Source organism: Montipora foliosa, chromosome 10 (genome assembly GCF_036669935.1).
Source record: "Montipora foliosa isolate CH-2021 chromosome 10, ASM3666993v2, whole genome shotgun sequence".
In the NCBI taxonomy this organism is placed as follows: domain Eukaryota; kingdom Metazoa; phylum Cnidaria; class Anthozoa; order Scleractinia; family Acroporidae; genus Montipora; species Montipora foliosa.
This window is the reverse complement of record NC_090878.1, coordinates 258,772-283,527: the sequence shown is the minus strand read 5'-3', so window position 1 is coordinate 283,527 and position 24,756 is coordinate 258,772. Positions and strand designations below refer to the sequence as shown.

The window sequence follows — 24,756 nt, the reverse complement described above, 5'->3', positions numbered from 1 at the left end:
AGCACCCGCACCCCTACTGCGGCCTGCTGCCGCACCCCTTTCTCGTCTTTCCCGGGTCTTCAGTGCCTTGCTTGGGCACTGCGATTTAAGATGCCCCCTGCTGCCACAGTTCCAACATCCTGAAAAAGAAAGAAAAAAGACTAGCTGTTGTATTGGCATGTACAATGTTAATAGGCAGTGAGGACAAAGACAAAGGAAAGTGGATGATATGTAAATATTTTCCACATTCATTCCAACGTGTTTCTTTTGTTTTTTTCCTCACTGCCTCAATATCAAGCTGAATATTTGATATTTCGAAAATGGCCTATTGAGAAGCGTTATCGAGTCATGGACTGTTGGCTGGTTCACTTTGCACAACTAAGTTGTAATGTGTAAATAAAAAGAATGTGCTATGCTCACTTGTGTAGGGGTGTGGCTCTTTTGGTTCCTTAGGAGGAATTCCTTCTCCATTTCTTCCTTCTAGTCAACAGAATGAAATAGTTTCTTCCACACTGTACATACACCTGCATACATTTATGTAGTTTAAGCAAGTCAAACAGAAGTTGGCATTGTTACTGTTATGATGAAAGGCTTACCGCTGTTGTCACTACGTTCATTGTTTTGTGTCCCATCTTGGGGGCACAAATCCTCCTCTGCTGTTCATAGAAGAAATATTTCAGTAAAGAAAGAGCAAGAAATGAGTAATGTTATTGTATATTCATATGGACCCCAATTTTAACAATTTACATAGTTTCAGAAGATGTACCTTTGCATTGCTGCAAGAATAATAATATGTAGAGTGTCCAGTGAACTGCACATTACAAGAAACATTGTTACTTCTAAGATCAAGGGTTTATGTACCATTTAATTCCTGTCTTGCATCTGGGTTTCCTACTAAACACAGCAAAAAAGATTGATATTATTAGAAACCTTACATCAAACTTTGTTCCAGTCACACAAGCATAAATTATTTAATTATTGGTTGTACTAATCAAAGCGCACAGTAAAAGAAAAAAAGAATAATATTAATACTAGTAGATTCAGAAGCTCTCATATACTTTAGAATATTCTCGAGGGTCACATACCAACTGAGAGGGTAAAGGAAAAGCTGGATTTTCACATCCTGGACTAAATGAAATTCTAAGTTATTATTAATGTGCATCGAACTATCGATAAACATCATTGGGAAATTTTAAGGTGGCTCTCAATTTGCTCCAGACAATGCCATGCCTTTTTTCTTTGTGTTCATTTTGCATAGAGTTTTACTGTTAATAGTTTGCTAATCACTCTTCACAAAGAGCAAATGAGATTACCTGAGTTGGTTTTTTGAAATATAAAAGCATTTAATGGCAACCTATTAGGTCACATCAATGAGTGCATCTGGTTGAGCAATTATTGCAGGACCCTAGGCCTTTTTACAGTATCATATGACATAACAGTGTTACAGAGTTCATTCTCATAAATGAGACATTCCCTAACTGGTTTAAGCCACCTTAATGTTATTGTTAACAAGGCCCTTCCAGGAGGGTCCTTGTTCCATTACAAAAAAAAACTACTTGTGTTCCCTTGAACCGAAAATGACTTTCAGACTTGTTCCCAGCTTTTTCATCCCTAAAACTGTATTATCGTCCCTTGCTCCCTAAGATATTTTGTCATACTTCTCCGATTCCCCAGTCCCCCAGTTCAAATAAGCCATGTTCGCTTGGAAACCCCTTGGAAGGGTGATAATGTGCATGAAAGTTTTGTTGCAAACAAGGCCAGTGATTTGCATTTTCGGATTTTCCTTGACTTTGAGATGTCAGATGCTTACTAAAGTCAGCTCATGTACGCGAAATAGCGCGTTTTTTCGAGTGGCAAGGGTCGCTCACTTGGCCGAATCAAACGAACAGCCTAAGGTGGGAAAAGACAGGAAAAAGGGAAGGAAAATTAAGAACAGTTTTCAACAACAGTTTGCTTACCAGATGCCATATTTGAAGGTATCGTAAATCGTATGTTTGAAAACTCCGCTCACAATAGCTTGCCTCGTACACAGTCCCCTCCCAATTGAGCTCCAGCAGTGGGCCAGTGGGTGAGCCAGTAGTCTTTGTTTCTCGGGAAGGGGAGGTTCCTTTTTGGCTCGTTGCAAGGTCTTGGACGTCGCTTAGGAGCGAGATTTTTGTCATAAAAATTAGAATTTCTGTTTTTTGCGACAAAAATCTCGCTTTCATGCGATGTCCAAGACCTTGCAACAAGCCAAAAAGAACCCCAGACATCCCCTCCCCGAGAAACAAAGAGTCATGGCTGACCAAGTGGTTTCATCAAGAGACTTTCGAGGGAAAACTCGAATCAGCTGTGGATCGATGCAGGTATTTTCATATCAAGGGCATTATTGTCGCTCTTTAGTTAAGCTTAATTAGGCTGATAAAGGAAAACGCCATTTCTTTTACGGAATTTTATGCGAAATCGATTGAGTCTATTTTGCTGGATTCATTCATAAGCTTCGGGGGTTCCAGAATTTAGTGAGCCATCCAAGTTTTTCTTTTGTTTTTAAATTTTATTTTAGGGGGAGTGAATAAGGGTCTTTTCCGTTTTTTAGCGACTCTAGCTTGCTTGTTTTATTTCATCTTGTCCGGTTTTGATTTTTTTTCCCGCGAAACTGGCACACTTTCCTAATGTTCACCCAGCTGACGAGCCAATTTCCAGTGCTCGATTGTTCGTACGCTAAAGGCAAACTCTTGTTTCCTTGTTAATAAGGCCTGCAAATTTCGATTTTTAGAATCAGTTTACCCACTAGCGCATACACTGAGGTCAAGGGTTACGAGGCAAGAAGTGCTCTGTTGAAGCTGACCAGGCAAATTCAACCTCAGGCTAGTTAAGGCGTGATTGAGCCATTATAAAATACCCCTGCAGAGAATTTAGAAACACGTATTCTTAATGAGTTAAACAAAGTTTATTGTTCAAGAGATTGATCAAGTTTTCATATGACTACAGGTGTTTATGGAAGCTTCTGAGGACCACTGGATATCATTTACCCTGTGACATCAAGAAATGAGTTTTCTCAAACGGAGGGTAAGTATGATGGAAAAGCTTTGCCAAACCCTAACCTAGCTTTGCTACAACCCCGGACATTAATCGTTGGAACACTTGACACTTCAGGACACTATACCCCTTCCCCCCTTACAAAGTTGGGGAATACCGCGAGTTTTGCAGGAAAATGTGTGATCACCAACTGTTTTCAACTTTGTGAAGGGGGAAGGGGGAAGGGGGAGATTCCCATAAAGTGTTCCAACAATTTTGACCGGGGTTGTCTATAAAACAGGAATTTGAAACATGTGGTCACGCCAAGAGGGCACAGAAAAGGAAGTTATTTTGCCGTTGTTGAAGGTAAAGGAGACTTTTAAATTCCATATTTGAAAAGTCTTTTCTTTTCCTTTAGAGAGACTGTGATTTGTAGATTCAGAGACAACTCTGAACAAAGAGGATTGTGAACGACTTTGTTTAATTAGATTAAAAAATGAGAAGATATGTTTACGTTTGTGTTCATGCTTGTTTGAAGACGTTTCGTGGTGGTCAATATCGCTAAAATAGTGAAAGAAATTTGGTGAAAACAAATGCAACTATGACCTCTCAGGAGAATGAAGCTTGACAAGAGTGTATAAGAGACGACAATCTAAGCAACAGACAGCATCGCAGTGTGTATCTGATAACGTACAGCCAAGCTGACGAGCAGATAGTTTCGTCGCGTGAGTCCTTCGCCGTAATAGTTCTGGATGCGTTCGAAAATTCTGATCCAGAAACACAAAGCCGTGTCGTACAATGGGTGTGTAGTGAAGAGAGTCATAAGAACGGGGGCATACATTACCATATGGCTGTAAAACTTGATCGTTACCGGAGATGGCTTAAAGTTCGTAATTATGTGGACACGAAGCATGGAATAAAATTGCATTTCTCAAGCGTTCACGCAAATTATTATTCTGCTTGGAAATATGCAACTAAAGAAGACAAGCAATATTTTCAATCACCAGATCATCCCGATTTGAAGCCTCCAAAAACGCAAAAGGCAAGTGAGACCCGTGTTGGTAATGGGAAGAAAGAGCAAAAAGCAAGCAAGCGCAAGAGAAAGGCTCGCTTATCAGTGTTTGATGTTTCCCAGCTTGTCGTTGAACGAGGAATTAGAACACGAACTGAACTTCTAGTTCTAGCCAAATCTCAGAAGAATGAGGGAAAAACAGATCTCGCGGAATTCATAGCCAATCGCGGGAACAAAGCAGTCGACGAGGCCTTAACTATTGGTTGGGACATAGAAGAAGCCCCTTCTAACCTTCAAAGAAGTCAAAGAACACGTATGGAAATACTGCATGCGGTAACACATCAAGATTGCGTTGAAGGATGCAACACCCAGTGGTTATGTATGGCTCGAGATATTCTGCAGCGAAATGGTATATCAAAAACAGAATTTGCCGAAGCAGTACGAACTCTTTTAATTAAAGGGCGTGGCAAAAATAGGAACATCCTTCTTATTGGCCCATGTAACTGTGGTAAGACATTCCTTCTAAATCCTCTGAATACAATATACAGAACATTTACAAATCCGGCAACAACTAGCTTTGCCTGGGTAGGTGCTGAATTATGTGAAGTAATTTTTTTGAATGACTTTCGTTGGTTGGAGAAGATTATCCCTTGGCACGATTTGCTATTACTTCTCGAGGGGCAAACTGTACACTTACCAGCTCCCAAGTCGCACTACTCCAAAGACATTGAATTTAAGCACGATGCACCTATCTTTTGTACAGGAAAAGAGGAAATAGTTTTTGTGCGAGGTTGGACAATAGACTCCGTGGAGACTGATATGATGCGTTGCCGTTGGCGAATTTATCGCTTTCACGTCCAAATCGCACCAAGTGAACAACGAGAGATTCAACCTTGCCCACGCTGTTTTGCAGACCTAATTGTGCCTTCTCAAGCAAACACCATCGCTAGTTCGTAGAATCTTCCGTAAAATATTGCCTAATGCGCTGAGAAAAATAACCACCGTTGTCGTCAGTAACGATGTATGAAATATCACTGATCTTTAAGAGCACGAACGGACGACACGAATTACCATGACGAATTACCATTGTTATCAACTTCTTTAAAATACAGTCTACCGGTTTCAGTTATAAAAATCACTTTAAGAGAACTTCTGTTTGAAAAGCACTATATACTATCGAAGCTTGTTTGGAATTCCCGATAAAATTAGCCGTAAACAATGGGATCTTAGAGGGTAATTCGTGAAAATTAAAGAAGATCTTAGTGTTAGACATTTGATACTTTGAAGGACACGAATTACCATTTTCAACTGAGGTCTGTACAAGAAAACAGCAAAGTAGGACGGTAGAGCTATCGCAAGTGAACATGTATGTCGAAAGTCATTAATCTTGAGCAAAAAAGAGGTTTATTTCACACCCTGTTGTAGTTTCAAATGGCCTTTTCTTGATGGTCATTCGTTGAGGCTCTCCGTGGTAATTATTGATTTGACCAGCCGTGTTTATGTGGCGTCTGCTATGAGCAATGCGCTAATATCACAGAACGTAAATACAAATGCTTAACTTTCCCATTAAATTCGCTGTAATAAATATTTGTCGGAAATCATGTTTTCAAACTTCGTGGCTTTAGTTCAAGGGGGAATGAACCAAAAGTTTCTGTCCAAGTTTTTAGTCACTTTGAAACGATTTGCGTGCAGACGGTCAATATTGTATTAACAAATACTTAATTACTGCTTACGAATGAAGTACTCAGTTGGAAATTCATACTTTCCATAATTCGTTCTGTTGGATTTGTGCAACAAATGGTTGGAATATGTACCTGGTTAAAATTAATATTTTAGGCGGTTTCCCTTACTTAAGAGTACATCATGTAGTCTCTTGTTCATTGAAGCAATTAAATTGTTAACTGTGGTTAAGGGAATTCCCGCTATTGTACGCATGATTTTAGGACATTTCTTCTCTCCGAGTTTTTCTCTACAGATCCTTAACACACTACTTGGTGAAACGTTACAAATATCAGCTATTTTTCGAACGGAGAGACCTTCAATATGCCTTAAGGAAAAGACACGAGCTCTAATATCACTATTAACGCGACTTCTAAATACCATTGCTATGCACTGTACTTTTTACGTTCTGTTTTCATAAATTTCCTTTGCTTGACTGTTATATAATATACCATGCAATTAGTAAAGGAATGTCCCAGTTTAACGTAGAACATAGCATTTTTTCTTCCAAAAAGTCTTCACAAGACACACGAAAAGCGTGACGCACAATGTTGCCTCACTATCTCTCTGGACCTTTCCGATCTTATCACGTCTACAGACAACCCCGGACATTAATCGTTGGAACACTTGACACTTCAGGACACTATACCCCTTCCCCCCTTACAAAGTTGGGGAATACCGCGAGTTTTGCAGGAAAATGTGTGATCACCAACTGTTTTCAACTTTGTGAAGGGGGAAGGGGGAGATTCCCATAAAGTGTTCCAACAATTTTGACCGGGGTTGTAGGTTAGCAAAAGCAACAGTAACCCTAACCCAAAAAAATTAAAATCCCATATCATAAACTACTTACTAACCGAGCTAGCTCGAGCCGTACTGGGGAATATTGGCCCTCGGTCCGTCCTGCCACGACCTCCCACAAGTATTCCCCAGTACAGCCCTCGCGAAAGGTCAGACATGACTTTTCTTGAGAATACACACTGAAATTTCGGTTTCACATCATTTTAAAAGCTAGCGCACTGCTTTCTGCTAAATGATTTGAGTTAGGAAAAGCTCTGTTCATATGCAAAACGCCAATTGGCAGTGTCTGAAGCTTCAGAGACAAAGGTAAGACATGACTTTTCTTGAAAATACAAACTGAAATTTCGGTTTCACATCATTTTAAAAGCTAGCACACTGCTTTCTGTTGAATGATTTGAGCTAGGAAAAGCCCTGTTCACATGCAAAGGCCAATTGCCAGTATCTGAAGCTTCATAGAAAAAGGTCAGACATGACTTTTCTTGAGAATACACCCTGAAATTTCGGTTTCACAACATTTTAAAAGCTAGTGCACTGCTTTCTGTTGAATGATTTGAGCTAGGAAAAGATCTGTTCATATGCAAAGGCCAATGGCTCGTGTCTGAACCTTCATAGACAAAGGTTAGACATAACGTTTCTTGAGAATACACACTGAAATTTCGGTTTCACATCATTTTAAAAGCTAGCGCACTGCTTTCTGTTGAATAATTTGAGCTGGGAAAAGCTCTGTTTACATGCAAAGGCCAATTGGCGGTGTCTGAAGCTTCATAGACAAAGGTCCGACATGACTTTTCTTGAGACTACACACTGAAATTTCGGTTTCACATCATTTTAAAAGCTAGCACACTGGTTTCTGTTAAATGATTTGAGGTAGGAAAAGCTCTGTTCACATGCAAACGCCTATGGCTAGTGTCTGAAGCTTCATAGACTAAGGTCAGACATGACTCTTCTTGAGAATACACAATGAAATTTCGGTTTCACATCATTTTAAAAGCTAGCGCACTGCTTTCTGTTGAATGATTTGAGCTAGGAAAAGCTCTGTTCTCATGCAAAGGCCAATTGGCAGTGTCTGAAGGTTCATAGACAAAGGTCAGACATGACTTTTCTTGAGAATACACACTGAAATTTCGGTTTCACATCATTTTAAAAGCTAGCACACTGCTTTCTGTTGAATGATTTGAGCTAGGAAAAGCTCTGTTCTCATGCAAAGGCCAATTGGCAGTTTCTGAAGCTTCATAGGCAAAGATCAGACATGACTTTTCTTTAGAATACACACTGAAATTTCGGTTTCACATCATTTTAAAAGCTAGTGCACTGCTTTCTGTTGAATGATTTGAGCTAGGAAAAGCTCTTTTCACATGCAAAGGCCAATTGGCAGTGTCTGAAGCTTCATACACACAGGTCAGACATGACTTTTCTTGAGAATACACACTGAATGTTCGGTTTCACATCATTTTAAAAGCTAGCGCACTGCTTTCTGTTGAATGATTTGAGCTAGGGAAAGCTCTGTTCACATGCAGAGGCCAATTGGCAGTGTCTGAAGCTTCATAGACAAAGGTCAGACATGACTTTTCTTGAGAATACACACTGAAATTTCGGTTTCACATCATTTTAAAAGCTAGCACACTGCTTTCTGTTGAATGATTTGAGCTAGGAAAAGCTCTGTTCTCATGCAAAGGCCAATTGGCAGTTTCTGAAGCTTCATAGACAAAGATCAGACATGACTTTTCTTTAGAATACACACTAAAAATTCGGTTTCACATCATTTTAAAAGCTAGCGCACTGCTTTCTGTTAAATGATTTGAGCTACGAAAAGCTCGGTTCACATGCAAAGGTCAATGGCTAGTCTCTTAAGCTTCATAGACAAAGGTCAGACATGACTTTTCTTGAGAATACACCCTGAAATTTTGGTTTCACAACATTTTAAAAGCTAGTGCACTGCTTTCTGTTGAATGATTTGAGCTAGGAAAAGATCTGTTCATATGCAAAGGCAAATGGCTCGTGTCTGAACCTTCATAGACAAAGGTTAGACATAACGTTTCTTGAGAATACACACTGAAATTTCGGTTTCACATCATTTTAAAAGCTAGCGCACTGCTTTCTGTTGAATAATTTGAGCTAGGAAAAGCTCTGTTCACATGCGAAGGCCAATTGGCAGTGTATGAAGGTTCATAGACAAAGGTCAGACATGACTTTTCTTGAGAATACACACTAAAATTTCGGTTTTACATCATTTTAAAAGCTAGCGCACTGCTTTCTGTTGAATGATTTGAGCTAGGAAAAGCTCTGTTCTCATGCAAAGGCCAATTGGCAGTTTCTAAAGCTTCATAGACAAAGATCAGACATGACTTTTCTTTGGAATACACACTGAAATTTCGGTTTCACATCATTTTAAAAGCTAGCGCACTGCTTTCTGTTAAATGATTTGAGCTAGGAAAAGCTCTGTTCACATGCAAAAGCCTATGGCTAGTGTCTGAAGCTTCATAGACAAAGGTCAGACATGACTTTTCTTGAGAATACACACTGAAATTTCGGTGTCAGATCATTTTAAAAGCTAGTGCACTGCTTTCTGTTGAATGATTTGAGCTAGGAAAAGCTCTTTTCACATGTAAAGGCCAATTGGCAGTGTCTGAAGCTTCATACACACAGGTCAGAAATGACTTTTCTTGAGAATACACACTGAATGTTCGGTTTCACATCATTTTAAAAGCTAGCGCACTGCTTTCTGTTGAATGATTTGAGCTAGGGAAAGCTCTGTTCATATGCAGAGGCCAATTGGCAGTGTCTGAAGCTTCATAGACAAAGGTCAGACATGACTTTTCTTGAGAATACACACTGAAATTTCGGTTTCACATCATTTTAAAAGCTAGTGCACTGCTTTCTGTTTAATGATTTGAGCTAGGAAAAGCTCTGTTCACATGCAAAGGCCAATTGGCAGTGTCTGAAGCTTCATACACACAGGTCAGACATGACTTTTCTTGAGAATACACACTAAATGTTCGGTTTCACATCATTTTGAAAGCTAGCGCACTGCTTTTTGTTGAATGATTTGAGCTAGGAAAAGTTCTGTTCACATGCAAAGGCCAATGGCTAGTGTCTGAAGCTTCATAGAGAAAGGTCAGACATGAATTTTCTTGAGAATACACACTGAAATTTCGGTTTCTTATCATTTTAAAAGGTATCACACTTTTTTCTGTTAAATGATGTGAGCTACGAAAAGCTCGGTTCACATGCAAAGGCCAATGGCTAGTCTCTTAAGCTTCATAGACAAAGGTGAGACATGACTTTTCTTGAGAATACACACTGAAATTTCGGTTTCACAACATTTTAAGAGCTAGCGCACTGCTTTCTGTTGAATGATTTGAGCTAGGAAAAGATCTGTTCATATGCAAAGGACAATGGCTCGTGTCTGAACCTTCATAGACAAAGGTTAGACATAACGTTTCTTGAGAATACACACTGAAATTTCGGTTTCACATCATTTTAAAAGCTAGCGCACTGCTTTCTGTTGAATAACTGAGCTAGGAAAAGCTCTGTTCACATGCAAAGGCCAATTGGCAGTGTATGAAGGTTCATAGACAAAGGTCAGACATGACTTTTCTTGAGAATACACACTAAAATTTCGGTTTTACATCATTTTAAAAGCTAGCGCACTGCTTTCTGTTGAATGATTTGAGCTAGGAAAAGCTCTGTTCACATGCAAAGGCCAATTGGCAGTGTCTGAAGCTTCATAGACAAAGGTCAAACTTGACTTTTCTTGAGGATACACACCGAAATTTCGGTTTCACATCATTTTAAAAGCTAGCGCACTGCTTTCTGTTAAATGATTTGAGCTTGGAAAAGCTCTGTTCACATGCAAAGGCCAATGGCCAGTGTTTGAAGCTTTATAGACAAAGGTCAGACATGACTTTTCTTGAGAATACACATTGAAATTTCGGTTTCACATCATTTTAAAAGCTAGCGCAGTGCTTTCTGTTGAATGATTTGAGCTAGGAAAAGCTCTGTTCACATTCAAAGGCCAATTGGCAGTGTCTGAAGCTTTATACACAAAGGTCAGACATGAGTTTTCTTGAGAATAAACATTAAAATTTCGGTTTCACATCATTTTAAAAGCTAGCGCACTGCTTTCTGTTGAATGATTTGAGCTAGGAAAAGCTCTGTTCACATGCAAAGGCCAATGGCTAGTGTCTGAAGCTTCATAAAGAAAGGTCAGACATGACTTCTGTTGAGAATACACACTGAACATTCGGTTTCTTATCATTTTAAAAGGTATCGCACTGCTTTCTGTTGAATGATTTGAGCTAGGAAAAGCTCGGTTCACATGCAAAGGTCAATGGCTAGTCTCTTAAGCTTTATAGACAAAGGTGAGACATGACTTTTCTTGAGAATACACACTGAAATTTCGGTTTCACAACATTTTAAGAGCTAGCGCACTGCTTTCTGTTGAATGATTTGAGCTAGGAAAAGATCTGTTCATATGCAAATTCCGATGGCTAGTGTCTTAACCATCATAGACAAAGGTCAGACATAACGTTCCTTGAGAATACACACTGAAATTTCGGTTTCACATCCTTATAAAAGCTAGCGCACTGCTTTTTGTTGAATGATTTGAGCTAGGGAAAGCTCTGTTCACATGCAAAGGCCAATTGGCAGTGTCTGAAGCTTTATAGACAAAGGTCAGACATGACTTTTCTTGAGAATACACACTCAAAGTTCGGTTTCACATCATTTTAAAAGCTAGCGCACTGCTTTCTGTTGAATGATTTGAGCTAAGAAAAGCTGTGTTCACATGCAAAGGCCAATTGGCAGTGTCTGAAGCTTCATAGAGAAAGGTCAGACATGACGTTTCTCGAGTATACACACTGAAATTTCGGTTTCACCTCATTTTAAAAGCAAGCACACTGCTTTCTGTTAAATGATTTGAGCTGGAAAAAGCTCTGTTCACATGAAAAGGCGAATGGCTAGTGTCTGAAGCTTCATAGACAGAGGTAAGACATGACTTTTCTTGAGAATAAACACTGAACTTTCGGTTTCACATCATTTTAAAAGCTAGCGCACTGCTTTCTGTTGAATCATTTGAGCTAGGAAAAGCTCTGTTCACATGCAAAGGCCAATGGTTAGTGTTTGTAGCTTCATAGACAGAGGTCAGACATGACTTTTCTTGAGAATACACACTGAAATTTCGGTTTTATATCATTTTAAAAGCTAGCGCAGTGCTTTTTGTTGAATCATTTGAGCTAGGAAAAGCTCTATTTACATGCAAAGGCCTATTGCTAGTGTCTAAAGGTTCATAGACAAAGGTCAGACATGACTTTTCTTGAAAATAAACACTGAAATTTCGGTTTCACATCATTTTAAAAGCTAGCGCACTGCTTTCTGTTGAATGATTTGAGCTAGGAAAAGCTCTGTTCACATGCAAAGGCCTATGGCTAGTGTCTGAAGCTTCATCGACTATGGTCAGACATAACTTTTCTTGAGAATACACACTGAAATTTCGGTTTCACATCATTTTAAAAGCTAGTGCACTGCTTTTTGTTGAATGATTTGAGCTAGGAAAAGCTCTGTTCACATGCAAAGGCCTATAGCTAGTGTCTGAAGCTTCAAAGAGAAAGGTCGGAGATGACTTTTCTAGAAAATACACACTGAAATCTCGGTTTCTTATCATTTTAAAAGCTAGCGCACTGCTTTCTGTTGAATGATTTGAGCTTGGAAAAGCTCTGTTTACATGCAAAGGTCAATGGCTAGTCTCTTAAGCTTCATAGACAAAGGTGAGACATGACTTTTCTTAAGAATACACACTGAAATTTCGGTTTCACAACATTTTAAAAGCTAGCGCATTGCTTTCTGTTGAATGATTTGAGCTAGGAAAAGATCTGTTCATATGCAAAGGCCAATGGCTAGTGTCTTAAGCTTCATAGACAAAGTTCAGACATGACTTTTCTTGAGAATACACATTGAAATTTTGGTTTCACATCATTTTAAAAGCTAGCGCACTGCGTTCTGTAGAATTATTTGAGCTAGGAAAAGCTCTGTTCACATGCAAAGGCCAATTGGCAGTGTCTGAAGCTTCATAGACAAAGGTCGGAGATGACTTTTCTAGAAAATGCACACTGAAATTTAGGTTTCACATCATTTTAAAAGCTAGCGCACTGCTTTCTGTTGAATGATTTGAGCTAGGAAAAGCTCTGTTCACATGCAAAGGCCAATGGTTAGTGTTTGAAGCTTCATAGACAGAGGTCAGACATGACTTTTCTTGAGAATACACACTGAAATTTCGGTTTTATATCATTTTAAAAGCTAGCGCAGTGCTTTTTGTTGAATGATTTGAGCTAGGAAAAGCTCTATTTACATGCAAAGGCCTATTGCTAGTGTCTAAAGGTTCATAGACAAAGGTCAGACATGACTTTTCCTGAGACTACACACTGAAATTTCGGTTTCTCATCATTTTAAAAGCTAGCACACTGGTTTCTGTTAAATGATTTGAGGTAGGAAAAGCTCTGTTCACATGCAAAGGCCAATTGGCAGTGTCTGAAGCTTCATAGACAAAGATCAGATATGACTTTTCTTGAGAATACACTCTGAAATTTCGGTTTCACATTATCTTAAAAGCTAGCACACTGCTTTTTGTGGAATGATTTGAGCTAAAAAAAGCTCTCTTCACATGCAAAAGCCAATAGCTAGTGTGTGAAGGTTCATAGAGAAAGGTCAGACATGACGTTTGTTGAGAATACACACTGAAATTTAGGTTTCACATCATTTTAAAAGCTAGCACACTGCTTTCTGTTGAATGATTTGAGCTAGGAAAAGCTCTGTTCACATGCAAAGGCCTATGGCTAGTGTCTAAAGCTTCATAGACTATGGTCAGACATAACTTTTCTTGAGAATACACACTGAAATTTCGGTTTCACATCATTTTAAAAGCTAGCGCACTGCTTTCTGGTGAATGATGTGAGCTAGGAAAAGCTCTGTTCACATGCAAAGGCCAATTTCTAGTGTCTTAAGCTTCATAGACAAAGTTCAGACCTGACTTTTCTTGAGAATACACAGTGAAATTTCGGTTTCACATTATTTTAAAAGCTAGCGCACTGCTTTCTGTTGAATGATTTGAGCTTGGAAAAGCTCTGTTCACATGCAAAGGCCAATTGGCAGTGTCTGAAGCTTCATAGACAAAGGTCAAACTTGACTTTGCTTGAGGATACACACTGAAATTTTGGTTTCACATCATTTTGAAAGCTAGCGCACTGCTTTCTGTTGAATGATTTGAGCTTGGAAAAGCTCTGTTTACATGCAAAGGCCATTACGTATTGTCTGAAGGTTTATAGACAAAGGTCAGACATGACTTTTCTTGAGAATACACATTAAAATTTTGGTTTCACATCATTTTAAACGCTAGCGCACTGCGTTCTGTAGAATGATTTGAGCTAGGAAAAGCTCTGTTCACATGCAAAGGCCAATTGGCAGTGTCTGAAGCTTCATAGACAAAGGTCAAACTTGACTTTTCTTGAGCATACACACTGAAATTTCGGTTTCACATCATTTTAAAAGCTAGCGCACTGTTTTCTGTTGAATGATTTGAGCTTGGAAAAGCTCTGTTCACATGCAAAGGCCAATAGCTAGTGTCTGAAGGTTTATAGACAAAGGTCAGACATGACTTTTCTTGAGAATACACATTGAAATTTTGGTTTCACATCATTTTAAAAGCTAGCGCACTGCGTTCTGTAGAATTATTTGAGCTAGGAAAAGCTCTGTTCACATGCAAAGGCCAATTGGCAGTGTCTAAAGCTTCATAGACAAAGGTCAAACTTGACTTTTCTTTAGAATACACACTGAAATTTCGGTTTCACATCATTTTAAAAGCTAGCGCACTGCTTTCTGTTAAATGATTTGAGCTAGGAAAAGCTCTGTTCACATGCAAAAGCCTATGGCTAGTGTCTGAAGCTTCATAGACAAAGGTCAGACATGACTTTTCTTGAGAATAAACACTGAAATTTCGGTGTCAGATCATTTTAAAAGCTAGTGCACTGCTTTCTGTTGAATGATTTGAGCTAGGAAAAGCTCTGTTCACATGCAAAGGCCAATTGGCAGTGTCTGAAGCTTCATACACACAGGTCAGACATGACTTTTCTTGAGAATACACACTGAATGTTCGGTTTCACATCATTTTAAAAGCTAGCGCACTGCTTTTTGTTGAATGATTTGAGCTAGGAAAAGTTCTGTTCACATGCGAAGGCCAATGGCTAGTGTCTGAAGCTTCATAGAGAAAGGTCAGACATGAATTTTCTTGAGAATACACACTGAAATTTCGGTTTCTTATCATTTTAAAAGGTATCACACTGCTTTCTGTTAAATGATTTGAGCTACGAAAAGCTCGGTTCACATGCAAAGGTCAATGGCTAGTCTCTTAAGCTTCATAGACAAAGGTCAGACATGACTTTTCTTGAGAAAACACCCTGAAATTTCGGTTTCACAACATTTTAAAAGCTAGTGCACTGCTTTCTGTTGAATGATTTGAGCTAGGAAAAGATCTGTTCATATGCAAAGGCCAATGGCTCGTGTCTGAACCTTCATAGACAAAGGTTAGACATAACGTTTCTTGAGAATACACACTGAAATTTCGGTTTCACATCATTTTAAAAGCTAGCGCACTGCTTTCTGTTGAATAATTTGAGCTAGGAAAAGCTCTGTTCACATGCGAAGGCCAATTGGCAGTGTATGAAGGTTCATAGACAAAGGTCAGACATGACTTTTCTTGAGAATACACACTAAAATTTCGGTTTTACATCATTTTAAAAGCTAGCGCACTGCTTTCTGTTTAATGATTTGAGCTAGGAAAAGCTCTGTTCTCATGCAAAGGCCAATTGGCAGTTTCTGAAGCTTCATAGACAAAGATCAGACATGACTTTTCTTTAGAATACACACTGAAATTTCGGTTTCACATCATTTTAAAAGCTAGCGCACTGCTTTCTGTTAAATGATTTGAGCTAGGAAAAGCTCTGTTCACATGCAAAAGCCTATGGCTAGTGTCTGAAGCTTCATAGACAAAGGTCAGACATGACTTTTCTTGAGAATACACACTGAAATTTCGGTGTCAGATCATTTTAAAAGCTAGTGCACTGCTTTCTGTTGAATGATTTGAGCTAGGAAAAGCTCTTTTCACATGTAAAGGCCAATTGGCAGTGTCTGAAGCTTCATACACACAGGTCAGAAATGACTTTTCTTGAGAATACACACTGAATGTTCGGTTTCACATCATTTTAAAAGCTAGCGCACTGCTTTCTGTTAAATGATTTGAGCTAGGAAAAGCTCTGTTCACATGCAAAAGCCTATGGCTAGTGTCTGAAGCTTCATAGACAAAGGTCAGACATGACTTTTCTTGAGAATACACACTGAAATTTCGGTTTCACATCATTTTAAAAGCTAGCACACTGCTTTCTGTTGAATGATTTGAGCTAGGAAAAGCTCTGTTCTCATGCAAAGGCCAATTGGCAGTTTCTGAAGCTTTATAGACAAAGATCAGACATGACTTTTCTTTAGAATACACACTGAAATTTCGGTTTCACATCATTTTAAAAGCTAGCGCCCTGCTTTCTGTTAAATGATGTGAGCTAGGAAAAGCTCTGTTCACATGCAAAAGCCTATGGCTAGTGTCTGAAGCTTTATAGACAAAGGTCAGACATGACTTTTTTTGAGAATACACACTGAAATTTCGGTGTCAGATCATTTTAAAAGCTAGTGCACTGCTTTCTGTTGAATGATTTGAGCTAGGAAAAGCTCTGTTCACATGCAAAGGCCAATTGGCAGTGTCTGAAGCTTCATACACACAGGTCAGACATGACTTTTCTTGAGAATACACACTGAATGTTCGGTTTCACATCATTTTAAAAGCTAGCGCACTGCTTTTTGTTGAATGATTTGAGCTAGGAAAAGTTCTGTTCACATGCGAAGGCCAATGGCTAGTGTCTGAAGCTTCATAGAGAAAGGTCAGACATGAATTTTCTTGAGAATACACACTGAAATTTCGGTTTCTTATCATTTTAAAAGGTATCACACTGCTTTCTGTTAAATGATTTGAGCTACGAAAAGCTCGGTTCACATGCAAAGGTCAATGGCTAGTCTCTTAAGCTTCATAGACAAAGGTCAGACATGACTTTTCTTGAGAATACACCCTGAAATTTCGGTTTCACAACATTTTAAAAGCTAGTGCACTGCTTTCTGTTGAATGATTTGAGCTAGGAAAAGATCTGTTCATATGCAAAGACCAATGGCTCGTGTCTGAACCTTCATAGACAAAGGTTAGACATAACGTTTCTTGAGAATACACACTGAAATTTCGGTTTCACATCATTTTAAAAGCTAGCGCACTGCTTTCTGTTGAATAATTTGAGCTAGGAAAAGCTCTGTTCACATGCAAAGGCCAATTGGCAGTGTATGAAGGTTCATAGACAAAGGTCAGACATGACTTTTCTTGAGAATACACACTAAAATTTCGGTTTTACATCATTTTAAAAGCTAGCGCACTGCTTTCTGTTGAATGATTTGAGCTAGGAAAAGCTCTGTTCACATGCAAAGGCCAATTGGCAGTGTCTGAAGCTTCATAGACAAAGGTCAAACTTGACTTTTCTTGAGGATACACACCGAAATTTCGGTTTCACATCATTTTAAAAGCTAGCGCACTGCTTTCTGTTAAATGATTTGAGCTTGGAAAAGCTCTGTTCACATGCAAAGGCCAATGGCCAGTGTTTGAAGCTTCATAGACAAAGGTCAGACATGACTTTTCTTGAAAATACACATTGAAATTTCGGTTTGACATCATTTTAAAAGCTAGCGCACTGCTTTCTGTTGAATGATTTGAGCTAGGAAAGGCTCTGTTCACATTTAAAGGCCAATTGGCAGTGTCTGAAGCTTTATACACAAAGGTCAGACATGACTTTTCTTGAGAATAAACATTAAAATTTCGGTTTCACATCATTTTAAAAGCTAGCGCACTGCTTTCTGTTGAATGATTTGAGCTAGGAAAAGCTCTGTTCACATGCAAAGGCCAATGGCTAGTGTCTGAAGCTTCATAAAGAAAGGTCAGACATGACTTTTGTTGAGAATACACACTGAACATTCGGTTTCTTATCATTTTAAAAGGTATCGCACTGCTTTCTGTTGAATGATTTGAGCTAGGAAAAGCTCGGTTCACAGGCAAAGGTCAATGGCTAGTCTCTTAAGCTTCATAGACAAAGGTGAGACATGACTTTTCTTGAGAATACACACTGAAATTTCGGTTTCACAACATTTTAAGAGCTAGCGCACTGCTTTTTGTTGAATGATTTGAGCTAGGAAAAGATCTGTTCATATGCAAATTCCGATGGCTTGTGTCTTAACCATCATAGACAAAGGTCAGACATAACGTTCCTTGAGAATACACACTGAAATTTCGGTTTCACATTCTTATAAAAGCTAGCGCACTGCTTTTTGTTGAATGATTTGAGCTAGGAAAAGCTCTGTTCACATGCAAAGGCCAATTGGCAATGTCTGAAGCTTTATAGACAAAGGTCAGACATGACTTTTCTTGAGAATACACACTCAAAGTTCGGTTTCACATCATTTTAAAAGCTAGCGCACTGCTTTCTGTTGAATGATTTGAGCTAAGAAAAGCTGTGTTCACATGCAAAGGCCAATTGGCAGTGTCTGAAGCTTCATAGAGAAAGGTCAGACATGACGTTTCTCGAGTATACACACTGGAATTTCGGTTTCACCTCATTTTAAAAGCAAGCACACTGCTTTCTGTTAAATGATTTGAGCTGGAAAAAGCTCTGTTCACATGAAAAGGCGAATGGCTAGTGTCTGAAGCTTCATAGACAGAGGTAAGACATGACTTTTCTTGAGAATAAACACTGAACTTTCGGTTTCACATCATTTTAAAAGGTAGCGCACTGCTTTCTGTTGAATCATTTGAGCTAGGAAAAGCTCTGTTCACATGCAAAGGCCAATGGTTAGTGTTTGTAGCTTCATAGACAGAGGTCAGACATGACTTTTCTTGAGAATACACACTGAAATTTCGGTTTTATATCATTTTAAAAGCTAGCGCAGTGCTTTTTGTTGAATGATTTGAGCTAGGAAAAGCTCTATTTACATGCAAAGGCCTATTGCTAGTGTCTAAAGGTTCATAGACAAAGGTCAGACATGACTTTTCTTGAAAATAAACACTGAAATTTCGGTTTCACATCATTTTAAAAGCTAGCACACTGCTTTCTGTTGAATGATTTGAGCTAGGAAAAGCTCTGTTCACATGCAAAGGCCAATTGGCAGTGTCTGAAGCTTCATAGACAAAGATTAGACATGACTTTTCTTGAGAATACACACTGAAATTTCGGTTTCACATCATTTTAAAAGCTAGCGCACTGCTTTCTGTTGAATGATTTGAGCTAGGAAAAGCTCTGTTCACATGCAAAGACCAATTGGCAGTGTCTGAAGCTTCATAGACAAAGATCAGATATGACTTTTCTTGAGAATACACTCTGAAATTTCGGTTTCACATCATCTTAAAAGCTAGCACACTGCCTTTTGTTGAATGATTTAAGCTAAAAAAAGCTCTCTTCACATGCAAAAGCCAATAGCTAGTGTCTGAAGGTTCATAGAGAAAGGTCAGACATGACGTTTGTTGAGAATACACACTGAAATTTAGGTTTCACATCATTTTAAAAGCTAGCACACTGCTTTCTGTTGAATGATTTGAGCTAGGAAAAGCTCTGTTCACATGCAAAGGCCTAAAGCTAGTGTCTGAAGCTTCATAGACTATGGTCAGACCTGACTTTTCTTGAGAATACACATTGAAATTTTGGTTTCACATCATTTTAAAAGCTAGCGCACTGCGTTCTGTAGAATGATTTGAGCTAAGAAAAGCTCTGTTCACATGCAAAGGCCAATTGGCAGTGTCTGAAGCTTCATAGACAAAGGTCAAACTTGACTTTTCTTGAGCATACACACTGAAATTTCGGTTTCACATCATTTTAAAACCTAGCGCACTGTTTTCTGTTGAATGATTTGAGCTTGGAAAAGCTCTGTTCACATGCAAAGGCCAATAGCTAGTGTCTGAAGGTTTATAGACAAAGGTCAGACATGACTTTTCTTGAGAATACACATTGAAATTTTGGTTTCACATCATTTGAAAAGCTAGCGCACTGCGTTCTGTAGAATTATTTGAGCTAGGAAAAGCTCTGTTCACATGCAAAGGCCAATTGGCAGTGTCTAAAGCTTCATAGACAAAGGTCAGACATGACTTTTCTTGAGAATACACACTCAAATTTTGGTTTCACATCATTTTAAAAGCTAGTGCACTGCTTTTTGTTGAATGATTTGAGCTAGGAAAAGCTCTGTTCACATGCAAAGGCCTATAGCTAGTGTCTGAAGCTTCAAAGAGAAAGGTCGGAGATGACTTTTCTAGAAAATACACACTGAAATCTCGGTTTCTTATCATTTTAAAAGCTAGCGCACTGCTTTCTGTTGAATGATTTGAGCTTGGAAAAGCTCTGTTTACATGCAAAGGTCAATGGCTAGTCTCTTAAGCTTCATAGACAAAGGTGAGACATGACTTTTCTTAAGAATACACACTGAAATTTCGGTTTCACAACATTTTAAAAGCTAGCGCATTGCTTTCTGTTGAATGATTTGAGCTAGGAAAAGATCTGTTCATATGCAAAGGCCAATGGCTAGTGTCTTAAGCTTCATAGACAAAGTTCAGACATGACTTTTCTTGAGAATACACATTGAAATTTTGGTTTCACATCATTTTAAAAGCTAGGGCACTGCTTTCTGTTGAATGATTTGAGCTAGGAAAAGCTCTGTTCACATGCAAAGGCCTATGGCTAGTGTCTGAAGCTTCATAGAGAAAGGTCGGAGATGACTTTTCTAGAAAATGCACACTGAAATTTCGGTTTCTTATCATTTTAAAAGGTATCGCACTGCTTTCTGTTGAATGATTTTTGCTAGGAAAAGCTCTGTTCACATGCAAAGGCCAATGGCTAGTGTTTGAAGCTTTATAGACAAAGGTCGAACTTGACTTTTCTTGAGGATACACACTAAAATTTCGGTTTCACATCATTTTAAAAGCTAGCGCACTGCTTTCTGTTGAATGATTTGAGCTAGGAAAAGCTCTGTTCACATGCAAAGGCCAAATGGCAGTGTCTGAAGCTTCATAGACAAAGGTGAGAGATGACATTTCTTGAGAATACACACTAAAAATTTCGGTTTCACAACATTTTAAAAGCTAGCGCACTGCTTTCTGTTGAATGATTTGAGCTAGGAAAAGCTCTGTTCACATGCAAAGGCCAATTGGCAGTGTCTAAAGCTTCATAGACAAAGGTCAGACATAACTTTTCTTGAGAATACACACTGAAATTTCGGTTTCACATCATTTTAAAAGCTAGCGCACTGCTTTCTGGTGAATGATGTGAGCTAGGAAAAGCTCTGTTCACATGCAAAGGGCAATTTCTAGTGTCTTAAGCTTCATAGACAAAGTTCAGACCTGACTTTTCTTGAGAATACACAGTAAAATTTCGGTTTCACATTATTTTAAAAGCTAGCGCACTGCTTTCTGTTGAATGATTTGAGCTTGGAAAAGCTCTGTTCACATGCAAAGGCCAATTGGCAGTGTCTGAAGCTTCATAGACAAAGGTCAAACTTGACTTTGCTTGAGGATACACACTGAAATTTCGGTTTCACATCATTTTGAAAGCTAGCGCACTGCTTTCTGTTGAATGATTTGAGCTTGGAAAAGCTCTGTTTACATGCAAAGGCCATTACCTATTATCTGAAGGTTTATAGACAAAGGTCAGACATGACTTTTCTTGAGAATACACATTGAAATTTTGGTTTCACATCATTTTAAAAGCTAGCGCACTGCGTTCTGTAGAATGATTTGAGCTAAGAAAAGCTCTGTTCACATGCAAAGGCCAATTGGCAGTGTCTGAAGCTTCATAGACAAAGGTCAAACTTGACTTTTCTTGAGCATACACACTGAAATTTCGGTTTCACATCATTTTAAAAGCTAGCGCACTGTTTTCTGTTGAATGATTTGAGCTTGGAAAAGCTCTGTTCACATGCAAAGGCCAATAGCTAGTGTCTGAAGGTTTATAGACAAAGGTCAGACATGACTTTTCTTGAGAATACACATTGAAATTTTGGTTTCACATCATTTTAAAAGCTAGCGCACTGCGTTCTGTAGAATTATTTGAGCTAGGAAAAGCTCTGTTCACATGCAAAGGCCAATTGGCAGTGTCTGAAGCTTCATAGACAAAGATCAGACGTGACTTTTCTTGAGAATACACACTCAAATTTTGGTTTCACATCATTTTAAAAGCTAGTGCACTGCTTTTTGTTGAATGATTTGAGCTAGGAAAAGCTCTGTTCACATGCAAAGGCCTATAGCTAGTGTCTGAAGCTTCAAAGAGAAAGGTCGGAGATGACTTTTCTAGAAAATACACACTGAAATCTCGGTTTCTTATCATTTTAAAAGCTAGCGCACTGCTTTCTGTTGAATGATTTGAGCTTGGAAAAGCTCTGTTTACATGCAAAGGTCAATGGCTAGTCTCTTAAGCTTCATAGACAAAGGTGAGACATGACTTTTCTTAAGAATACACACTGAAATTTCGGTTTCGCAACATTTTAAAAGCTAGCGCATTGCTTTCTGTTGAATGATTTGAGCTAGGAAAAGATCTGTTCATATGCAAAGGCCAATGGCTAGTGTCTTAAGCTTCATAGACAAAGTTCAGACATGACTTTTCTTGAGAATACACACTGAAATTTCGGTTTCACATCATTTTAAAAGCTAGCGCACTGCTTTCTGTTGAATGATTTGAGCTAGGAAAAGCTCTGTTCACATGCAAAGGCCTATGGCTAGTGTCTGAAGCTTCATAGAGAAAGGTCGGAGATGACTTTTCTAGAAAATGCACACTGAAATCTCGGTTTCTTATCATTTTAAAAGGTATCGCACTGCTTTCTGTTGAATGATTTTTGCTAGGAAAAGCTCTGTTCACATGCAAAGGCCAATGGCTAGTGTTTGAAGCTTTATAGACAAAGGTCGAACTTGACTTTTCTTGAGGATACACACTAAAATTTCGGTTTCACATCATTTTAAAAGCTAGCGCACTGCTTTCTGTTGAATGATTTGAGCTAGGAAAAGCTCTGTTCACATGCAAAGGCCAAATGGCAGTGTCTGAAGCTTCATAGACAAAGGTGAGAGATGACATTTCTTGAGAATACACACTGAAATTTCGGTTTCACAACATTTTAAAAGCTAGCGCACTGCTTTCTGTTGAATGATTTGAGCTAGGAAAAGCTCTGTTCACATGCAAAGGCCAATTGGCAGTGTCTAAAGCTTCATAGACAAAGGTCAGACATGACTTTTCTTGAGAATACACACTGAAATTTCGGTTTCACATCATTTTAAAAGCTAGCGCACTGCTTTCTGTTGAATGATTTGAGCTAGGAAAAGCTCTGTTCACATGCAAAGGCCAATTGGTAGTGTCTAAAGCTTCATAGACAAAGGTCAGACATGACTTTTCTTGAGAATACACACTGAAATTTCGGTTTCACATCATTTTAAAAGCTAGCGCACTGCTTTCTGTTGAATGATTTGAGCTAGGAAAAGCTCTCTTCACATGCAAAAGCCTATGGCTAGTGTCTGAAGCTTCATACACAAAGGTCAGACATGACGTTTCTTGAGAATACACACTGAAATTTCGGTTTCACATGATTTTAAAAGCTAGCGCACTGCTTTCTGTTGAATGATTTGAGCTAGGAAAAGCTCTGTTCACATGCAAAGGCTAATGGCTAGTGTCTGAAGCTTCATAGACAAAGGTCAGACATGACTTTTCTTGAGAATACACACTGAAATTTCGGTTTCACATCATTTTGAGAGTGGCTGTCTGTAAAAATCAGACAAATTCTTAATTTCGCGGCAAGGGTCGAAAATTCGATTTTGCTCATATTTTCATGGTAGATAGGCTAGGGCATGACAATAACTACTGGACAGTTTTTTCGGCAAAATATCCTTTTATTTGAGAGAAATATGCAAATTACCAAATTCCGTTAAAATCGCCATGTCACGCACTATTTTATTAAACAACTTTGAGAGTCTCGCATGCAAAACAACATTATTCTTCTGTCTTTAGAACACTTAAATATTTTTGTGCAATGTTTAAATGTGTTCTTGGTCGATTTTAGTGAATGTTGTGCTGTCGTTTTGGGTGGAAAATGATTAAATTTCGAAGACATGTATTTCATTTACTTAAAAGTACTTCGTAAATATAATTAATTTTCATCATGTGCGAAACCTTCAAATGGATTAAGCTTCTGGTGGTTGAATCGCCGAAGAATGTTCTACAGATTCCTGTAAAAATTTCTTTGGGCAAATGATTGTGAGCGACGCGAGAGCTTTTCAAAGTACGTTAAAAATGCAAATATTTGCCCTTCCGTTGTCAAATATCAATTGACTGGTTACCCATATATTTTAGCATGCGCCACATGACTTGACCCATATTAAGATGAAATAGACACAGAGATGATAATTTCGAAATTTTCTAACCTTATTTGCTGCATAAGGCAGATCCAAAAGCCGATTTAACGTGTTTTTCCCGCCATTTGGCACATATATAGCAGTACAGTTTCCTTCTGTTTACACAATGTCTGATCTACATCGCCAACTGTCATCGTATTTAATGGTCAAATACCATATTTCGGCGCATCTGATCGCCACTGCATCTAACTCAGCAACGGCTGAGTCATTTGTGGATAGTTGGTTACTTCGCACAGCGCCAAAATACTACCACATCTGAACGATTCACCCGATTCGCACAACCCCTATGGGTGATACCCGCTGAAAGTGCACCAAATTACGCGGGCATCACCCGCTATAGTACGTACTATAGTACCGGAAATATGCTATCGAGCGAAGAGAAAATCGGAGAGTAAAGAATGAATGACATTTGCATTCTAATTCAAACATAGTGTATTACAGGATAACATAGGTAAATATAGACAGTCTATGTAGAATATGCACACATTCCAATGGGAAATTAATCCCCGACGAACAGTAGATTTCCACAACATTTGAGTTGAAATACATTTACTAAGTTAGCTATCAGAATTAGCTTAAATAAAAATATTTTAACATATTGGAGGGAAGGATTTCCTAAAATGTTTCACGGAGCCCAGCTTGCAGCGTTTTTAGCTGACAGTTTCAGGTCAGAATTCGCTAATATATCAGG

The 24,756-nt window shown here is 38.7% G+C and overlaps 1 long non-coding RNA gene across 1 annotated transcript; it reads right to left on the bottom strand.

The window, feature by feature from the left end:
• On the bottom strand, nt 1-24,320 carry LOC137974302 (uncharacterized). Its single transcript, XR_011117416.1, has 5 exons — nt 24,075-24,320; nt 841-873; nt 576-635; nt 400-459; nt 1-119 (listed from the first exon to the last, which is right to left on the bottom strand). It is a non-coding gene; the product is annotated as an uncharacterized lncRNA (long non-coding RNA).
• Between the last annotated feature and the right edge of the window lie 436 nt (nt 24,321-24,756).